Source organism: Macaca fascicularis, chromosome 19 (genome assembly GCF_037993035.2).
Source record: "Macaca fascicularis isolate 582-1 chromosome 19, T2T-MFA8v1.1".
Lineage (NCBI taxonomy): Eukaryota > Metazoa > Chordata > Mammalia > Primates > Cercopithecidae > Macaca > Macaca fascicularis.
This window is the reverse complement of record NC_088393.1, coordinates 52,744,774-52,765,024: the sequence shown is the minus strand read 5'-3', so window position 1 is coordinate 52,765,024 and position 20,251 is coordinate 52,744,774. Positions and strand designations below refer to the sequence as shown.

At 49.9% G+C, this 20,251-nt stretch overlaps 1 long non-coding RNA gene across 4 annotated transcripts; it reads right to left on the bottom strand.

Moving 5' to 3' along the window:
- Nucleotides 1-1,351: 1,351 nt before the first annotated feature.
- Nucleotides 1,352-7,332, bottom strand: LOC102135277 (uncharacterized). 4 transcript variants are annotated; one of them, XR_012427679.1, is made up of 5 exons: nucleotides 7,194-7,332; nucleotides 6,237-6,330; nucleotides 5,605-5,670; nucleotides 2,921-3,085; nucleotides 1,352-1,963 (listed from the first exon to the last, which is right to left on the bottom strand). It is a non-coding gene; the product is annotated as an uncharacterized lncRNA (long non-coding RNA). The 4 variants fall into 4 exon arrangements; XR_286643.5 differs by lacking the exon at nucleotides 7,194-7,332 and adding an exon at nucleotides 6,658-6,787; XR_012427681.1 differs by lacking the exon at nucleotides 5,605-5,670.
- Nucleotides 7,333-20,251: the final 12,919 nt, after the last annotated feature.

The window sequence follows — 20,251 nt, the reverse complement described above, 5'->3', positions numbered from 1 at the left end:
GGGTTTCACCATGTTGGCCAGGCTGATCTCGAATTCCTGACCTTAAGTGATCTACCTGCCTGAGCCTCCCAAAGTTCTGGGATTATAGACATGAGCCACCATGCCCAGCTACATCTGCCTTTTTTTTTTTTTTTTTTTTTTTTTTGAGATGGAGTCTTGCTCTGTCACCCAGGCTGGAGTGCAATGGCACGATCTCGGCTTACTGCAACCTCCACCTCCTGGGTTCCAGAGATTCTCCTGCCTCGGCCTCCTGAGTAGTTGGTATTACAGGTGCCGGCCACCACGCCTGGCTAATTTTTGTATTTTTAGTAGAGATGGGGTTTCACCATGTTGACCAGGCTAGTCTCGAACTCCTGACCTCAAGTGATCCACCTGCCTTAGCCTCCCAAAGTACTGGGATTACAGGCATGAGCCGCCACACCTGGCTGCTTTTTATCCCTATAACTTTGCTTTTCCAGGATGACATGTAAATGGGATTACAGAATACGTAGTCCTTTAAAAATAAAAAATCATTGGCCGGGCGCGGTGGCTCAAGCCTGTAATCCCAGCACTTTGGGAGGCCGAGACGGGCGGATCACGAGGTCAGGAGATCGAGACCATCCTGGCTAACACAGTGAAACCCCGTCTCTACTAAAAAATACAAAAAACTAGCCGGGCGAGGTGGCGGGCGCCTGTAGTCCCAGCTACTCGGGAGGCTGAGGCAGGAGAATGGCGTAGACCCGGGAGGCGGAGCTTGCAGTGAGCTGAGATCCGGCCACTGCACTCCAGCCTGGGCGACAGAGCGAGACTCCGTCTCCAAAAGAAAAAAAAAAAAAATCATTAACAAATTTACCTACAGTAAAATTCGCTCTTTTCAGTGTGCATTTTTTTTCTTTTTTTTTGAAGAAGGGTCTCACTCTGTCACCCAGGCTGGAGTGCGGTAGTGCTATCACCACTCACTGCAGCCTCAACCTCTCAGGCTCTAGCGATTCTCCTGCCTCAGTTTCCTCATTAGCTGGAACTACAAGTGCACGCCACTACGCACAGCTAATTTTTGTATTTTTGGTGGAGATGGGGTCTCACTATGTTGCCCAGGCTGGTCTTCAACTCCTGGCCTCTTGCTTTGGCCTCCCGAAGTGCCTGTGGGGCATGCAGTTCTTTAAGCTTTGACAGGCTCATGTGGTTGTGTAGTCACCAGCAGAATCAAAATATGGATATGTCCAACCACTCCTAAAACCCCTCATCTGCCCTTTTGGGGTCATGCCCATCCCCAACCCCACCCCTGGCAACCACAGGTCTGTTTTCTGTCCCTATAATTTTGCCTTTTCCAGAATGTCTTGTAAATGGAGTAATGTAGTTATTATCATTATAATCATCGTCATCATCATCATCATCATTATTTTTATAAAGATGGGGTCTCACCATGTTGCCTAGGCTGGTCTCAAACTCCTGGGCTCAAGCAATTCTCCCACCTCGGGCTTCCAAAGTGCTGGGATTACAGGCGTGAGCCACCGCACCCGGCTGAATACTGTAATTTTTGAGCCTAGCTTCTTTCACTCAGCATAACACAGTTGAGGTTCATCCATGTTGTGTGTATCGATAGCAGTTCCTCTTCATTGCCGAGTGATATTCCACTCTGTGGATGGACCACAGCTCACTTACGCACGTACAAGCTGAAGGACATTTGGGTTGTTTACAGTTGTTGGCAATTATGAACAGAGCTGCTGTGAGTGTGTGCATACAGTTTTTTTGTGTGTGAAAATAAGTTTTCATTTATCTCGGGTCAATACCAAGGAATAAAATTGTTGGGTCCTATGGGAAGTATATATTTAATCTTGCGGGAAGTTGGCAAACCATTTTCCAAAGTGGCTGCTCGGGGCTTGCATGCCACCAGCAGCCTGTGGAAGTTCTGGCTGTAGAGCTACGACGTGAGTCCGGGTCTGAGAGATGATGCTGAGCTCCTCGGCATCAAGCCACACCCGTCCTGAAATAGAATAACAATTGCGGCAAGAGCTGTCTTCTGTCCACCAGTCGACACTGTGCGTGCAACTATTAAAAAAAAAAGAAGGGGCCGGGCGCGGTGGCTCACGCCTGTAATCCCAGCACTTTGGGAGGCCGAGACGGGCGGATCACGAGGTCAGGAGATCGAGACCATCCTGGCTAACACGGTGAAACCCCGTCTCTACTAAAAAATACAAAAAACTAGCCGGGCGAGGTGGCGGGCGCCTGTAGTCCCAGCTACTCGGGAGGCTGAGGCAGGAGAATGGCGGGAACCCGGGAGGCGGAGCTTGCAGTGAGCTGAGATCTGGCCACTGCACTCCAGCCTGGGTGACAGAGCGAGACTCCATCTCAAAAAAAAAAAAAAAAAAAAAGAAGGAGGAAGCTTTTCTGGTGCTGATGCGGTGTGATCTTCCAGATGTATTGCTGTATTGCTAGGGGAAGATGCAGGCCACAGCAAGACCGTGCACAATTTGCATAAAGAGGGAAGGACACAAGGATTACAGGCGAAGTGGCTCCCACCTGTAATCCCAGCACTTTGCAAGGGCAAGATGGATGGATCCCTTGAGCCCAGGAGTTCGAGATCAGCCAGGGCAACATGGTGAAACCCCGTCTCTACCAAAAATATAAAAATTAGTTGGGCATGGTGGTGCGTGCTTGTGGTCCCAGCTACTAGGGCCGCTGAGGTGGGAGGGTCATTTGAGTCCAGAAGGTTGAGGCTGCAGTGAGCTATGCTGGCACCACTGCACTCCAGCCTGGGTGACAGAGTGAGACCCTGTCTCAAAAAAAAAAAAAAAAAAAAGAAAAGAAAAGAAAAAGAAAAAGAACAGAAACTGGGAGGTGAGAACGGGACTGGGGAGGGGACGGGCAGAGTCGTAGTAGGGAAGTGACTGCTCACTGCCATTTGGTCCTTTTTGAATTTTGGAACTTGTGAACGCCTTACCTTTTCAAAACAAACACATCCGATTCATTCACTCTGCTAACAGGTTTTTCAGGCCATGCCCCGGTGTTGACCAAATAAGATTCCTGCCCTTGGGGAGTCACAGACTCTTCCATCCATCCAGGAGACAGTCAACAAGACAAGGAAAATACAGCCAATGGCAGGTATCTGCTATGGAGAAAAATAAAGCTGGTGAGGGAATAAGGGAGATGGAGGGTAGGAAGTCGAAGCTGTTATTTAAATCCAGCGGCCAAGGGAGGCCCTCCAAGGAATGACGTTTGGGGCTAAGACTTGAGGGAGGGGAGGGAATGAACCATGTGGACATCTGGGGGAAGCGTGTTCTAGGCAGAGGGAACAGCAAGTGCCAAGGCCCAGAGGTGGGTCGGAACGGCTCTTTGAGGCCAGTGTAGCTGGAGCAGAATGAGCTGGGGGAGAGTGGAAGGGAGGATGGCGGGGGAGATGGTGGCAAGGAGATGGATCAGGATCTTATGAGCCACTGTAGGGACGTAGGCTTTTACTCAGAGGGAGATGGGAGCCATGGAGGGTTCTGGGCAGGGGAGGGATAATCTGACTTTTTTTTTTTTTTTTAAGATGGAATCTCACTCTGTTGCCCAGGCTGGAGTGCAGTGACGCTATCTCGGCTCACTGCAACCTCCGCCTCCCAGGTTCAAGCGATTCTCCTGCCTCAGCCTCCTGAGTAGCTGGAATTACAGGCATGCGCCACCACGCCCAGCTAATTTTTATATTTTTAAAGTAGAGACAGGGTTTCGCCATGTTGGCCACGTACCATGTTGGCCAACTCCTGACCTCAGGTGATCTACCTGCCTCGGCCTCCCAAAGTGCTGGAATTACAGGCATGAGCCACCACGCCCAGGCCAGGTTTCAATTTAATTTAATTTGTTGTTATTATTATTGTTTAGAGACAGGGTCTTACTCTGTTGCCCAGCCTGGAGTACAGTGGTGCCATCTTGGCTCACTGCAGCCTCGACCTCCTGGACTCAAGCAATCCTCCCACCTCAGCCTCCTGATGACTTAGGTGTTAACAGGATCCCTGTGGCTGCATGTAGGGGAAAGACAGGTCCCTTCGGGCACGCGGCAAGGACCCAGGCAGGGAGACCCGTGAGGAGGTGACTGCATGGTCCAGGCCGTCCGTGATGGTGGCTGGACCAGAGTGGGGACTTTTTTTTTTTTTTTTAAGAGAGAATCTTGCATTGTCACACAGGCTGGAGTGCAGTCGCGTGATCTTGACTCACTGCAGTCTCCACCTCCCGGATTCAAGTGATTCTCATGCCTTAGCCTCCTGAGTAGCTGGGATTACAGGTGCATTCCACCACACCCAGCTAATTTTTGTATTCTTTAGTAGAGACACCACCATGCCCAGCTAATTTTTGTATTTTTTGCAGAGATGGGATTTTCACCATGTTGCCCAGGCTGGTCTCGAACTCCTGGGCTCAAGTGATCTGCCTGCCTTGGCCTCCCAGAGTGCTGGGATTACAGGCATAAGCCACCATGCCCGGCCAATTTTTTTTTTTTTTTGAGATGGAGTCTGTCCGTCGCCCAGGCTGGAGTCCAGTGGCGCAATCTCAGCTCACTGCAACGTCTGCCTCTGGGGTTCAATCAATTCTTGTGACCTCAGGTGATCCACTTACCTCAGCCTCCCAGAGTGCTGGGAATTACAGGTGTGGGCCACCACGCCCGGCCCCACATCTTTACCTCTTTCGGTGATGGGGGCTTTTGGAGAGGTACAGGGAACCAGGAGAGGGAGGACAGAGAGGACCAAGGAGACCGGGCCTGCCCTGTTTGAGCTGAGACCTGAAGAGTGCGGGGAAGTGTTTGAAGGAGGTGAACAAAAGGCTTTATTAGGAAACCAGAAAGGAGGCTGGGCGCAGTGGTGCATACCTGTAGTCCCAGCATTTTGGGAAGCTGAGGTGAGAGGATGGCTTGAGCCCAGGAGTTTAAGACCAGCCTGGGCAATGAGTGAGACCCTATCTCTAAAAAAAAAAAATTAAAAAATTTACCCAGGTGTGGTGGCATGTGCCTGTAGTCTCAGCTACTCAGGAGGCTGAGGTGGGAGGATCACTTGAGCCCAGGAGGTTGAGGCTGCAGTGAGCTATGACGGCGCCACTGTACTCCAGCCTGGGGCCAGAGCAAGACCCTGTCTTTTAAAAAAAAAAAAAAGAGAGAGCAAGAAAGAGAAAGAAAATACAGGCAGCGAGTGGTCAGGCTGTGGCTGTGGTACAGCACTTGGTTTTCTCCTGGGGGCACTGGAGAGCCATGGCAGATTCTGAGCAGGGGTCAGGATTGGGTTTCCAAAGACGCCTCTGGCTGTGGTGCGGGCAGGGAGACCAGCTGTGTAGCAAGACACCAGGTGGCCTGGGTTAGGAGGTGGGTCAAAGAGGGAGGGGTGAAGGTTACCAACCATAGGTTTAGGAGGCAATCTTCTTGGAAGGAAAGGGTGGGGTGCATGCTGGCTTGCTGACGCCACTATCAGCCACTGTCCCAAGGTTTTCTTGTGCGTGAACTCATGGAGCCTTCACCACCACCCAGTAGGGATCCTCATTGCACAACTGGGGAAACTGAGGCTGAGAGAGACGCGCTCGATGGCCCCAGATCTCACACAGCAGGTTATAGGAGCCAGCATTCAAACGCCTGGAGTCTGACTCCAGAGCTGGGGCGTTTTCACACACCTGACTCCTTAAAGCTGGAGAAGCTGAGGCTCCCAGTGGGGGTGAAGTTCCAGGTTCAAGACCACACTAGAAAAGAAGAATTGAACCCACACCTTACCACGGGACACGGCCCTGCCCATCCCCTCTGCTCCCAGCAGCGTGAGAGCTCGACCTCCGGGGAGTCCCCGTTCTGGGTTGGGCGCCACTCCTCCCTCCCTATCCGCTTTGCGCCCAAGCTGTCTCCGGACTTTAACCCTGGGCTGCCACCGGTGGCTGGCGACGCTGCCGATAAGGGGAGGTGGTTGGTGCAGAGGCCAGCAGGGCAAAATTCCCCTACTCCCGGTGCCAGGGGAGTTACCCAGGGCAGGGGCGGGGGCGGGAGAGGGTGGGGGCAGAGCAGCCGGCGGAGGAGGAGGGGGAGGCATCTGCAGCTCGACAGAGAAGTAGTATTTGCTTCTCTGTGCCTCAGTTTCCCTCTTGGTAAAATAGGCATGGTTCCTTCTATGGATGTAAGAAGGACTCAGGAACCTTTGCAAGGGCGGAGGAGTCCAACCCTCTGGTCTGACTGGGAGACAAGGTGTTCCCCAATCTGATGGTGGGGGACAAGGTGGCCCAGCACAGTGAGAAAAATAAGGAAACTAAGGAGCTCTCACCAAATCCCATGAGGGAGACAGGATTGTCCAAATCCAGTGAAGCAGATAAGAAGTCCCCTGCAGCAAGAACGAGTGTCCAGTCTGTATTTCCAGTCTGTCAGGGAAGATAAGGAGCAACATTATGATGTGTGAGACAATGCATTTCTAATCTGATGGGGGAGATGGGTAGTCCTAGTCTGATGGGGGTGTTGAAGGGCTCCCATGCCTTCTGGGAGAGCTGATGAGCTTCCAAATGAATGATAGAAATGGGGAACTCCTCAAACTGGTAGGGAGACAAGGAGTCTGCTAGTCTGATGAGGGAGGTAAGAATCCCCCTGTCTGAAGTGGGAGCCAGGGTGCTCCAGTCTGAGATTCCAAAGTGAGGAAAGAGACGTGGCTTCAGTCTGAGATTCCAAGGTAAGGAAAGAGACAAAGAACATACTCGCTGCAGCTCAGCCAGCTCCTTCCTGAGCCCGGGAGTCAAATGGGCCCAGGATGCCTGGCCAGGGAGCCAGGACCTAAAGACAGAGAGGATTTGCTCTCCTGATCCCGGGGCAGTTCTGTCCAGCTCTGGGCCTGATCTACTTTTGGCAAACAAAGACCTGGCTGGTGGTGTACGGGCACCACCTAGCGGTTGCCATGGGCACGCCTTCCATCTGGAACTTGGGGAGAGCGGCGCCTTGGAAGACCAGAGAAGGGCTCCTTGGACTCTCTCCCTGGGACCTGGGTCCAAGTCCCAAACTACCCCCTGAAACTGGGTTCTATGCGTCACTCCATTCACCCTGCACATGGCAGCTGGGGGAGTCTCTGGGAAGTACAAGCCTACCCCTGTCTCTCCCTTGCTCACAACTCCACGGTGGCTCCCCGGTGCCCTGGGAGGAAGTCTACACCCGGCCACAAGGCTGACTTCTTCTGAACAAGCCTCTGCTTCAATTGAACAATGAGTAGTTTCTCAAAGGTGTCATATGCAAAACTTACCTTCAGGCCTTCGCACAGGCTGTTCCCTCTGCCAGGAGCACCCTTCCCTGCCTCTTCCCCAGCATCTCTCCTACTCCTCCTTCAGGTCTTGGAGTAGATGTCTCTGCACTTGTGAGCTCCCTGGTCAGGGTCACGGTCTGGTGGGGCTGTCGTGGTCACTGCTGTGTTCCCCTGGGGCCTGACACTGACAATGCACTCCAGGGAATGTTTATTGAATGAATGAATGAATGCCAAACTAAAGTGTTTGCCAGGGCAGTCGTAGGAGATTTTAATCAGGGCCAGGACATGGTTGGATTTAGAAGCCCCTGGGTTCCCACTTTTTTTTTTTTTTTTGAGAGAAAGATGGAATCTCACTTCGTTGCCCAGGCTGGAGTGCAGTGGTGTGATCTCGGCTCACTGCAACCTCCACCTCCCAAGTTCAGGCAATTCTCGTGCCTCAGCCTCCCGAGTAGCTGGGATTGTGGGTGCAGGCCACCACGCCTGGCTAATTTTTGTATTTTAGTAGAGACAGGGTTTCACCATGTTGGCCAGGCTGGTCTTGAACTCTTGACCTCAGATGATTCGCCCACCTCAGCCTTCCAGAGTGCTGGGATTACAGGTGTGAGCCGCTGCGCCTTGCTGGAAGCCCCTAGGTTCCCTCTCAACCCTGGGCTTTTGTACATACTCTTCCCTCTCCCTGCACTATTTATACCTAGTAACCCCCGTTCATCCTCTAGGTATCAGATGAGCTGTCCCTTCCTCCAGGAAGCCCTCCTTGACCCCAGTCTGGGTCAGGCACCCGCTCTGAGCTCCTGCAGCCTCCTGGGCTCCTCCATCCCAGGCTGTGAATTCTACTGAGTCATTATTACCTGGGGACAAGTCTGCCTTCCCACTGGATCTGGGAGGGCAGGGCTGGGTTCTGTTCACCCTCTCTGCCTTCTCCTCTGAGCTTACAACATCTGCCAGGACCTAAGTTCAAATCCAGACACCCCCATCTTTGGAGATCCTTAGGTGAGTGTGGGCTTCTCTTGGAGCCCCTGCTTTCTCGTGTGAAATGTGGGGAGGATGAGAAGCGTGCATGGAAAGCCTCCCAGCGCTGCGGTGGGGCAGTGAAGAGATGAGATCCTGAAGTCCCCAGCTGACCATGGGCCGGGTGACTATGGGTGACCCACTTCCCCTTTTGGGGTTCATCTGGCTGGATGAATGGTAGCAGTAGCCCCATCCTGCCGGGACATTCTGGGAGGCCCGCCTGGGGCTTCCCGAGGTGGGAGGGTCAGGGACAGGCTGAGGGAAGAGGTGTCTGCTGGGTTAGGGGAAAACCAGCCTTCCCCATCATGAAACGGATGATGGGAGGGAAACAAACAAAGCTGGCTCCACCAGGTCGTGAGGGGAAGTTCGGGGAGAGGATGAGGGGGCCCCACGAGGCGGGTGAAAACCACAGTCCACAACTCGTCGCCAACTTCCCGCCTGGAGCCTGTGTGCCTCGGGTGAGGCTCCCTGCTCATTGGCCTTAAACAAGGCATATCTTCATTCCGACCTCCAACCCAGCCCTGCCTGCAGGCTCTGGCCTCAGAAATGGCAGCTTCATCTTTGCAGTGGCTCAGGCTCAAAGCTTGGAGACCCCTAACTCTTTTCATCCCTTGCAGCACAATTCTGCCCCCAACAGTCTCTTTCTACCTGATGGCCAGAGGGATCCTGTTAGAATCTGAATCAGGGCTAGGTATGATGGCTCACACCTGTAATCCTAGCACTTTGGGAGGCCGAGGCGGGTGGATCACCTGAGGTCAGGAGTTCTAGACCAGCCTGGCCAACATGGCAAAACCCCGTCTCTACTAAAAATACAAAAATTAGTTTGGCGTGGTAGTGTGCACCTATAATCCCAGCTACTCAGGAGCCTGAGGCAGGAGAATCACTTGAACCCAGGAGGCAGAGGTTGCAGCGAGCTAAGATGGTGCCATTGCACTCCAGTCTGGGAGACAAGAGCGAAACTCTGTCTCAAAAAACAAAACAAAACAACAACAAAATTAGCTGGGTGTGTTGGCACATGCCTATAATCCCAGCTACTGGGGAGGCTGAGGCAGGAGAATCACTTAAACCCCGGAGGCAGGGCGTTGTAGTGAGCCACTGCACTGCAGCCTGGGTGACAGAGCAAGGCTCCATCTTAAAAAAAAAAAAAAAAAAAAAGAACCTGAATCCGAAGAATCTGAATCCGAACCCATCCAGCCTCTGTGGCTCCTACCTCACTCGGGATGATGGCCAAAATCCTCACCATGGCCCTCAAAGCTGTTGAATCCTTGTTCCTTTTTTTTTTTTTTTTTTTGAGAGGGAACCAACCTCTCTCTGTTGCCCAGGCTGGAGTGCAATGGTGCCATCTCAGCTCACTGCATCCTCTGCCTCCTGGGTTCAAGTGGTTCTCCTGCCTCAGGCTCCCAAGTAGCTGGGATTACAGGTTTGCAACACTACACCTGGCTAATTTTTGTATTTTTACAAAAATAGAGTCGAGGTTTCACCATATTGGCCAGGCTGGTTTCGAATTCCTGACCTCAAGTGATCCGCCCACAGCGGCCTCCTGAAGCGCTGGGATTACAGGCGTGAGCCATCACAACAGGCCATTTTTTGTCTTTTTGATGACAGCCATCCTAACTCAGGTGAAATAATACCTCATTGTGGTTTTGATTTGCGTTTCACTGATGAGTTCACGATGTTAAGTATGTTTTCATATATTTGTTGGCCATTGTATGTCTTCTTTTGAGAAATGTCTGTTAAGATAATTTGCCCATTTAAAAAATTATATTGTTGACCAGCCATGGCGGCTTACGCCTATAATCCTAGCACTTTAGGAGGCAAAGGTAGGACAGCGGCTTGAAGCCGGGAGTTCGAGACCAGCCTGAGCAACACAGTGAGACCTTGTCTGCACAAAAAGTTAAAAATAGCCAGGTGTGATGGTGCACAGGGTGGTCCCAGCTACTCACTTGGGAGGCTGATGTGGGAGGATTGCTTGAACCCGGGAATTGGAGGCTGCAGTGAGCTGTAGTTGTGCCACTGTACTCCAGCCTGGATGACAGAGCAAGATGTTGTCATCAAAAAGACAAAAAAATGGCCAGTCGTGATGGCTCAATCCTTTTTTTTTTTTTTTTTTTTTTTTTTTTGAGACGGAGTCTCGCTCTGTCACCCAGGCTGGAGTGCAGTGGCGCAATCTCGGCTCACTGCAAGCTCCGCCTCCCGGGTTCACGCCATTCTCCGGCCTCAGCCTCCCGAGTAGCTGGGACTACAGGCGCCCGCCACTGCGCCCGGCTAATTTTTTTCTATTTTTAGTAGAGACGGGGTTTCACCATGGTCTCGATCTCCTGACCTTGTGATCCGCCCGCCTCGGCCTTCCAAAGTGCTGGGATTACAGGCGTGAGCCACCGCGCCCGGCCAAGGCTCAATCCTATAATCCCAGCACTTTGGGAGACCGATGTGGGCTGATCACTTGAGGTCAGGAATTCGAAACCAGCCTGGCCAACACGGTGAAACCCCGACTCCACTAAAAATACAAAAATTAGCTGGGCAAGGCAGTGCAAGCCTATAGTTCCAACTTCTCAGGAGGCTGAGGCAGAAGAATCACTTGAACCTGGAAGGCAGAGGTTGGAGTGAGCTGAGATCATGCCACTGCATTCTAGCCTGGGTGATGGATTGAGATTCCATCTCCCCCCAACCCACCCAAAAAAAAGTCAGATTTTTTTTTTTTCTGTTGAAATGTTTGATATATTGTATATTCTAGATAGAGTTCAAGACCGGCTTGGCCAACATGGTGAAACCCGTCTCTACACAAATACAAACATTAGTTGGGCGTGGTGACAGGCACCTGTAATCCTGGTTACTCAGGAGGCTGAGGCTGGAGAATCGTTTGGACCTGGGAGGTGGAGGTTGCAGTGAGCCAAGATTGCACCACTGCACTCTAGTAGCCTGGACGAGAGTGTGAGACTCCATCTCAGGAAGAAAAAAAAAAAAAAAAAAAAATATATATATATATATACACACACACACACACACACGCACACACACACATGCATACATACACACACACGCATATATACACACACACACACACACACACATAATTAGCAGATCATGGTCATGGTGGTGAGCACTTGTAGTCCCAGCTACTTAGGAGACTGAGGCAGGAGGATTACTTGAGCCCAGGAGTTCGAGGCTGCAGTGAGCTGTGATTGTGCCGTGGTACTCCAGCCTGGGCAACAGAGCAAGACTCTGTCTCAAAAAAGAAAAAAAAGAAGAAATATAAAATGTGAAGTTGGGTTAGTTGTGTAAGCGATAAATGCTGTGAAGAATAAAGCCAGACAACTTTGGGTATACAGGGGACCCCTCTGAGGAGGTGACATTTGAGCAGAGACCTGACTGGGGTGATGCAGGTGTCTGAGGGAAGGACATTCCTGGCAGCGGGAACAGCCAGTGCAAAGGCCCTGAGGAAGGAGTTGCTTGATTTGTTCAAACAATAGCCAGGAGGCCAGGGTGGCTGTAGTGAGTGAAGGAGAAGAGAGGATGAAGGGAATGAGGCGGGGGGTAGGCCTGCAGACCGTTGTAAGGGCCCTGGAGTCTGATCCAAAGGGGAGATGCTCCAGGAAATGTGACTCTACCTCTCGGGGCCTCAGTCTTCTCTTCTGAGAAATGTGCAACATGACGCCTGCGTCTGAAGGTCGCGTGGGGACTCAGGGAGCTCCTGCCTCCACAGGCAGGAGACAGCCGCACAGGTGAGGCCCTTTGGCTGCACTGGTCCTGTGCAACCTTGCAGATTTGGGGTGCCCTCTCTGGACTCGGCATTCTCCACACTGTGTGTCAGGATGGGCTGAAGCTGATGGGGTTCACTCCTTGGTTCCCAAAGTCTGGCCTGCCTTGGCACCCCCTCCTCTGTCCTCCTCGTCTGTCTCCTTCCTCTTTCTTCTCCTCTTCTTCCCCCATCCCTCCTCCTCCTCCACCTCCTCCACCTCCTTCTTCTCCCTTTTTCCCGTTCCCCTTTTTTCCCTCCTCCACCCTCTTCCTACTCCCTTCTCTTTCCTCTTTTTTTGCTCTCTCTCCCTCCTCCCCCTTCCCTCCTCCCTGCTCTCCATCCTGAATCAACATTCCAGTCCGTGGAAAAAAACAGGGCAGGCTTCCTTCCTCTCCCTGGCAGGGCTCCAGAGAGGGACTGGGCCATTGTGTATTCTGGCCTCAAGGTCACCCCGACTCCCTGCCCTCCCCAGTGCGGTTATTTGAGAAAAGGCAGCTTGGGTAAGGGGGAAGGGATTGGGGCTGAGAGGGGTGTGATCTGCCTCCCCGCCCATGGCTGGTGGCATCTGAGGGCCCCTGGTGCCATAGAGCTTCGTGGCTTTATGGGGGAGGCGAGGAGCCACTGTGGACCTGCTCAGGACAGCGAAGGGCGCCAGTCTCAGCCCTTGTCTGAAACCTGCTGTGTGACCCTGGACTAGTTCCTGCTCCTCTCTGGGCCAAATCCTGGCCCCCGCTCCTTTCTGGTTGAGTAACTATGGGCAAGTCACCTCCTCTTCTTTGTGGTGTCTCACTTTCCTTTTTTTTTTTTTTTTTGGTCAAACAGTCTCTGCATCTGAGTCCCCCAACTTTCCAGCTGACAAAAATTCCCTAGACCCTTTGTTAAAAATTCTGCTTTCTGGGCGTGGTGGCCAGCGCCTGTAATCTCAGCTACTCGGGAGGCTGAGGCACAAGAATAGCTTGAACCCGGATGGCAGAAGTTGAAGTGAGCTGAGACTGCGCCACTGCACTCCAGCCTGGGCGACAGAGCAAGACTCTGTCTCAAAACAAAACAAAATAAAACAAAACAAATTCCGCTTTTAAGTCCTCGCCCTGGAGAGACAGGTTTTCTGGGCCCATGGATATATAATTTTTTATTTTATTTTATTTTATTGTATTTTATTTTTTGAGACAGGGTCTTGTTCTGTCTAATAGGCTGGAGTGCAATGGCACCATCGCAGCTCACTACAGCCTCAAAATCCTAGGTGAAAGCAATGCTCCCATCTCAGCCTCCCAGGTAGCTGGGACGACAGACAAGTGCTGCCATGCCCGGCTCATTCTGTTGTTTGTTTTTTGTTTTTGTAGAGACAGGATCTTGCAATGTTTCCCAGGCTGTTCTTGAACTGCTGGCCTCAAGTGATCCTTCTGCCTCAGCTTCCCAAAGTGCTGGGATAATAGGCGTTAGCCAGTGTTCCTCGCAAGGACGTTTATGTTAATAAACATCTAGGAGATTTGGGAAATGTATTGATAGTTCCATTTCAAAGGGAAGCTTTGAGGAGCAAGTCAGAGAATTTGTGCTGACAGCACCTAACCCTGGAACCTGTGATGATGAGCATTGTGTTTCTAAAACTTCATATGCATTTATTATTATTACTTTTATTACTTTTTTTTTTTTTTTTTTTTTTTTGAGACAGAGTCTCACTCTATCTCCAGGTTGGCTGGAGTGCAGTGGCGCAATCTTGGCTCACTGCAACTTCTGCCTCCTGGGTTCGAGTGAACTCTCCTGCCTCAGCCTCCCAAGTAGCTGGGACTACAGGTGTGCACCACCACAGCCAACTAATTTTTTTTTTTTTTTTTTTTTTTTGAGACGGAGTCTCACGCTGTTGCCCAGGCTGGAGTGCAGTGGCGCGATCTCGGCTCACTGCAAGCTCCGCCTCCCGGGTTCCCGCCATTCTCCTGCCTCAGCCTCCTGAGTAGCTGGGACTACAGGCGCCCGCCACCGCGCCCGGCTAATTTTTTGTATTTTTAGTAGAGACGGGGTTTCACTGTGGTCTCGATCTCCTGACCTTGTGATCCGCCCGCCTCGGCCTCCCAAAGTGCTGGGATTACAGGCTTGAGCCACCGCGCCCGGCCAAATTTTTGTATTTTTTAGTAGAGATGGGGTTTCACCATGTTGGCCAGGATTGTCTCAATCTCTTGACCTCGTGATCCACCTACTACTTTTTTTTTTTTTTTTTTGAGATGGAGTCTCACTTTGTTGTCCAGGCTGGAGTGCAGCAGTGCGATCTCCACTCCCAGCAAATTCTGTCTCCTGGGTTCAAGTGATTTTCATGCCTCAGCCTCCCAAGTAGCTGGGATTACAGGCATGAGGCACCGCTTCCAGCCTATTATTACTTTTTGTAAGCAAATCTCAGTGATTACAATGTAAAGAACATCATATATTACATAAATCGAGGCAAACCTGCTTAGTAGGATTAAGTTTGCCAGGACAAATGTTATCTTTGAGGCAGGGTGTGGTGGCTCACACCTGTAATCCCAGCACTTTAGGAGGCTGAGGTGAAAGGATTGCTTGAGCCCAGGAGTTTGAGACCAGACTGGACAATATAGCAAGACCCTGACTCCACAAAAAATATAAAAATTGCCAGGCATGGTGGCTCATGCCTGTAGTCCCAGCTGCTTGAGAGGCTGCAGTGAGCCATGATCACATCACTGTACTCCAGTCTGGATAATACTGAGACCCTGTCTGAAAAAAAAAAAAAAAAAAGAAAAAAAGAAAAAAAAGAGGCTGGGTGCCGTGGCTCACGCCTGTAATCCCAGCACTTTGGGAGGCCGAGGCAGGAGGATCACCTGAGGTCAGGAGTTCTAGATCAGCCTGACCAAAATGGAGAAACCCCATCTCTACTAAAAATGTCCAAAAAAAAAAAAAATTAGCTGGGTGTGGTGGTACATGTCTGTAGTCCCAGCTACTGGGGAGGCTGAGGCAGGAGAATTGCTTGAACCCAGGAGACAGAGGTTGCAGTGAGCCGAGATCGTGCACTGTACTCCAGCCTGGGCAACAAGAGTGAAACTCCATCTAAAAAAAAAAAAAAAAAGAAAAAGTAAAAGAAAAATGTTATCTTTGCTTTTTCCATCTGCCTGTTGTTAAAAGCTAACACCTGGCCAGGTGCGGTGGCTCAAGCCTGTAATCCCAGCACTTTGGGAGGCCGAGACGGGTGGATCACGAGGTCAGGAGATTGAGACCATCCTGGCTAACACAATGAAACCCCGTCTCTACTAAAAAATACAAAAAACTAGCCGGGCGAGGTGGCGGGCGCCTGTAGGCCCAGCTACTTGGGAGGCTGAGGCAGGAGAATGGTGTGAATCCGGGAGGCGGAGCTTGCAGTGAGCTGAGATCCGGCCACTGCACTCCAGCCTGGGCGACAGAGCGAGATTCCGTCTCAAAAAAAAAAAAAAAAGCTAACAACTTAGTCCGGGTCATAGGCACTTATTGAGCATCCATGTTCCAGGCTCTTTACTTGTATTAACTAATGTAATCTTTTCAACAATCCTAGGAGGCAGGGGCAGTATTATCATCTCCATTTTACAAGGAGGAAAAGCAAGCAATGTACCCAAGATCCCACAGCTAAAAAGAGTTCTGTCTGACCTCAGAGCTGTGCCCTGAAACCCCCTGCTCTGCTGAACAATGGAGAGGACTCCCCCACCAGCACCACCACCTAGGACCCATGGGAACTGTGAGACTTGGAGCAAAGTTTTCAAGTCTCTGTGCCTTAGTTTCCTCACCTGTAAGTTGGGGGAATGATAGTAACTTCTCTTAAGAGCTGCTGTAGGAATTGAGATCTTGCATGAAAAAGGACAAAACCAGTTGATACGGTTTAGCTCTTCGTTCCCACCCAAATCTCAGGTCCAGTTATGATCCTCAGTGTAGGAGGAGGGACCTCATGGGAAGTGATTGGACCATGGGGATAGTTTCTAATGTTTTAGCACCATTCCCCTCGTGCTGCTTGTTTAAAAGTGTGTAGCACCCCACCTTCTTCTCCTGCTGGCCATGTGAAGATGTGCTTGCTTCCCTTTCACCTTCTGCCATGATTGTAAGTTTCCTGAGGTCTCCCCAGAAGCAGAAGCCTGTATAACCCACAGAATCATGAGTTGATTAAACCTATTTTCTTTATAAATTACCCAGTCTCAGGTATGTCTTTATAGCAATGTGAGAATGGACTAATACACTGATGCTCGAGATATAGGAGTGATTATTATTTTGTGGTTATTGTTATTATTCTTTCCTAGACTCTTAATGAAGGGGATTGTACTACTTGGGATAATTCAGTAAAAGAGCACAGAGATGCCCAGAGGGACGGAGGACCTAGTCTTGGGGACATCTGAGCCTCCACCACACCCTGAGGCTATGGGATCTGACTTGACCTAGAAACCTGAGCTGCTTCTCTTTCCCTCCCTCTACCCCTCCTGCTGGCCTCATTCTGCATCAACTGCACACAATTACAGCTCAGAGCAGCAGCTCCCATCTTTCCCAAACCCCTGCTACTGGGGCTGTGACTCTTACTCCTTGGGCTCAGGTGAGGAAGGCCATTTTGCCTAGCTGGGAAGGTAGAAGTTCCAAGGCTTGGAGTGGCCAAGCCTGCCAGCTGCCCACCTGGGACATTCTTTCAGTCTTTCTTAATACAAGAACCTTGATGTTAATTGGGGCAGCAACATACCCAAGGCAATGACTGAAATTCCTTGCCTCCCTTGCAGCTAGGGTGGCCATGGTACTATGAGCTGGCCAAACAGATCTAAGCAGGGGTTGTTGGATGGGCCTTAGGTAAAGTTCCCTTAAAAGGAGCACAGTTCATAAATTGGCTAGGAGGAATTTTTTTGTTGTTGTTTCCCTTTGTCCCCTTCTTTGTGCTTCTTGCCTGGAATATGGATGAGGCAGCTGTGACTCCAGCAGCCATCTTGGGCCATGAGGTGATGGAGAGGAGGGAAGCCCCAAGGTAAGGAAAATGGAACAGAAAAATAGAGCTGTGTCCCTGATGACACTACAGGGCCTCCATTCCAGCTCTGAACAATCTGCTTCTGGAGATTTTTTACGTGTGAGAAAAATAATCTTCTAGCCATATAAATGAATCCCTGTATATCTATTTCATCTATTTGTTTATGTTAGTTCCAATATCTCTTACTAGCCACTGAAGATAATTTCTTTTCCTTTCTTTTCTCTTCTTTTTTCTTTTCTTTTTGAGATGGAGTTTCACTCTTGTTACCAGGCTGGAGTGCAATGGTGTGATCTCGGCTCACTGCCCCCTGGGTTCAAGCAATTCTCCTGCCTCAGCCTCCCAAGTAGCTGGGATTACAGGCCACCCTTTTATCTTATATATTAATCTCCTTGGCTCTTTATTATTTGTGTTCCTTATTTATACTTCTGTTTTTTGTTTTTGTTTTTCTTGATCACACCACGCCTGGCTAATTTCTTTGTATTTTTAGTAGAGATGGGGCTTCACCATACTGGCCAGGCTGGTCTCGAACTCCTGACCTCAGATGATCAGCCCACTTCAACCTCCCAAAGTGCTGGGATTATAGGTATGAGCCACAGCGCCCAGCCTAGCCACTGAAGATAATTTTTTTTTTATTTTTTTTATTTTTGAGACGGAGTCTTTCTGTGTCACCCAGGCTGGAGTGCAGTGGTGTGATCTTGGCTCACTGCAAGTTCTGCCTCCTGGGTTCACGCCATTCTCCTGCCTCAGCCTCCTGAGTAGCTGGGACTATAGGTGCCTGCCACCACGCCCAGCTAATTTTTTGTATTTTCAGTAGAGACGGGGTTTCATCGTGTTAGCCAGGATGGTCTCGATCTCCTGACTTCGTGATCCACATGCCTCGGTCTCCCAAAGTGCTGGGATTACAGGCGTGAGCCACCGTGCCTGGCCAAGAATTTCTGTTATATCTAGACTCTAGCCCCATCTATGTCAAGTTTTTATGTGAACTTGGGTGGATAGGGGTGGGGTGAGGGTGGGAATATGGATGCTACTTCTTCTTTCTGGGCTGGATAGTGTTGGGGTTAGCAGCATGGGCTCAAGTCCATCCTCATGTCCCAGCTAGAAGCCCCACAATGGAGACCACTAATTTAGATAATAGCTTTAAAACTCCATAGAGCTCCCTCAGGGTCCCCTCAGGTGAGGTGGAGTCAGTGGGTGGAACTTTAGACTCTCTGCTTCCTCATTGGCTTGAATTGGTCACATGGCTGCTTGTAGCTGCAAGGCAGTTTGGGAAAGTGAGTACCTGACGTTTTCAGCTTCTAGAGAGGGAGGCAGTGTCTGTGTCATGGAAGCAGGGTGGGCAGTGGTATGGGGAGCAACCAACAGATCCCTCTTCAGTCAATGTATATTTATTGAGCAACCTTTGCTTCAACCAGATCAGTTTCTCTTTTCTCTCTCTCTCTCTCTCGTTTTAGAGACAAAGTCTTGCTCTGTTGCCCAGGATGGAGTGCTGTAGGGTGAGTATAGCTCACTGCAGCCTTGGCCTCCTGGGTTCAAGCAATCCTCCTGTCTTAGCCTCCCATGTATCTGGGACTACAGGCATGCACCACTATTCCTGGATAATTTTTGAAAAATTTTTGTAGACATGAGGTCTTGCTACATTGCTCAGGCTGGTCTGGAACTCCTGGGCTCAAGTGATCCTCCTGGCTCAGCCTCCCAAAGTGCTGGGATTACAGGTGTGAGCACAGCACCCACCCCAGGGCCTTTTATCTTACATATTAATCTCCTTAGCTCTTTATTATTTGTGTTTCTTATTTATACTTCTCTTTTTTTTTTTCTTGATCACACCTGCAAAAGGTCTGTCTATTTCATTTATGTTTTCAAAGAATCAGCTTTAGGTTTTATTGGTCATGTTTTGTTTTGTATTTCATCTATTTCTGCTTTTACCTTTCTTCATTCCTTAGCTTTTTTCTTTGGCTCATTTTGTGGACTTTTTCTAGTGTCTTGAGTAGAAAGCTTGTTTTGTTCATTTTCAGTCTTTTTCCTTTAGTACTCTCAGTGCTGATAAGCTATCATTTTTCTCTTCAAGGATGGCTGTGGCCATATCCCACAGGTTTGATGTATATGATGCTTTTACTGTCATTTGATTCCGGTTGATATTTTGTATTTTAGTTGCTTCTGTAGTCCAAGTGTCACTTTTTTTTTTTTTTTTTTTGAGATAGAGTTTTGTTCTGTCGCCCAGGCTGGAGTGCAGTGGTGTGATCTCAGCTCACTACAACCTCCGCCTCCCAGATTCAAGCAATTCTGCCTCAGCTTCCTGAGTAGCTGGGATTACAGGCACACACCACCATGCCTGGATTATTTTTGTCTTTTTAGTAGAAACGGGGTTTCACCATGTTGGTCAGGCTGGTCTTGTACTCCTGACCTCGTGATCTACCCGCCTCGGCCTCCCAAAGTGCTGGGATTACAGGGTTGAGCCACTGTGCCTGGCCCCAAGGGTTACCTTTTATTCGTAAAATGTAACATTTTTTATGAGATGTAGTCTCACTCTGTTGCTCAGGCTGCAGTGCAGTGGTGCGGTCATGGCTCACTGCAGCCTCGAATTCCTGTGCTCCAGTGATCTATAGGCATGCACCACCATGTCTGGCTAATCCCAATGTTATTTAAATTTAAGGAATTCTTTTTCAACTCTGTAGAAACTTTGGAGGAGACGAGTGTAGCTATTGAATTGGTATCTATAGGTGGTTTCATTTATTTATTTATTTTTAGAAATAGAGACGGGATTTTGCCATATTGCCCAGGCTGGTCTCAACTTTCCAGGCTCAAGCGATTCTCTCACCTTAGTCTCCTAAAGTGTTAGGATTACAGGCATGGGCCACTGTGCTGCGGCTATATTTGTTGCATTGCTATTTTAAATATTAATAATAAATTGACCTGCTGTGTAAACTTGCATTTGAAGAAAGGGCTCTGAGTCTTTTAAAAATGGTTTGGAAAAGTCTGGTCTACCTCAAGTCCACACCTTTTTACTGATGGGCAAACTGAGGCTCCAGTGAATCCGTGGCAAATTCAGGATTATGATCCAGATTTTGTAACCCACATTCTGGAGGTCTTTCACCACCCATCACCCCAACTCAACACAATCATCCCCAAAAGGGCCTTTCTCGTCCCTGCCCAAACCTGTCTTTCTATTCGAAGCCTGGACTCGGCCATCACCACTCTGACCAATGCCAAGAGCCTCTTTCCAGTGGGGCATTGCGGCTGGGTGGGGCCTGTGGCTCCCATTAATGAGAAGAGTTAGAAAACACACTCATTCTGGCCCCCACTTCCCAGCTCTCCACTCCTAGCCTCTACCTCTTCCCCGCTTGCATTCAT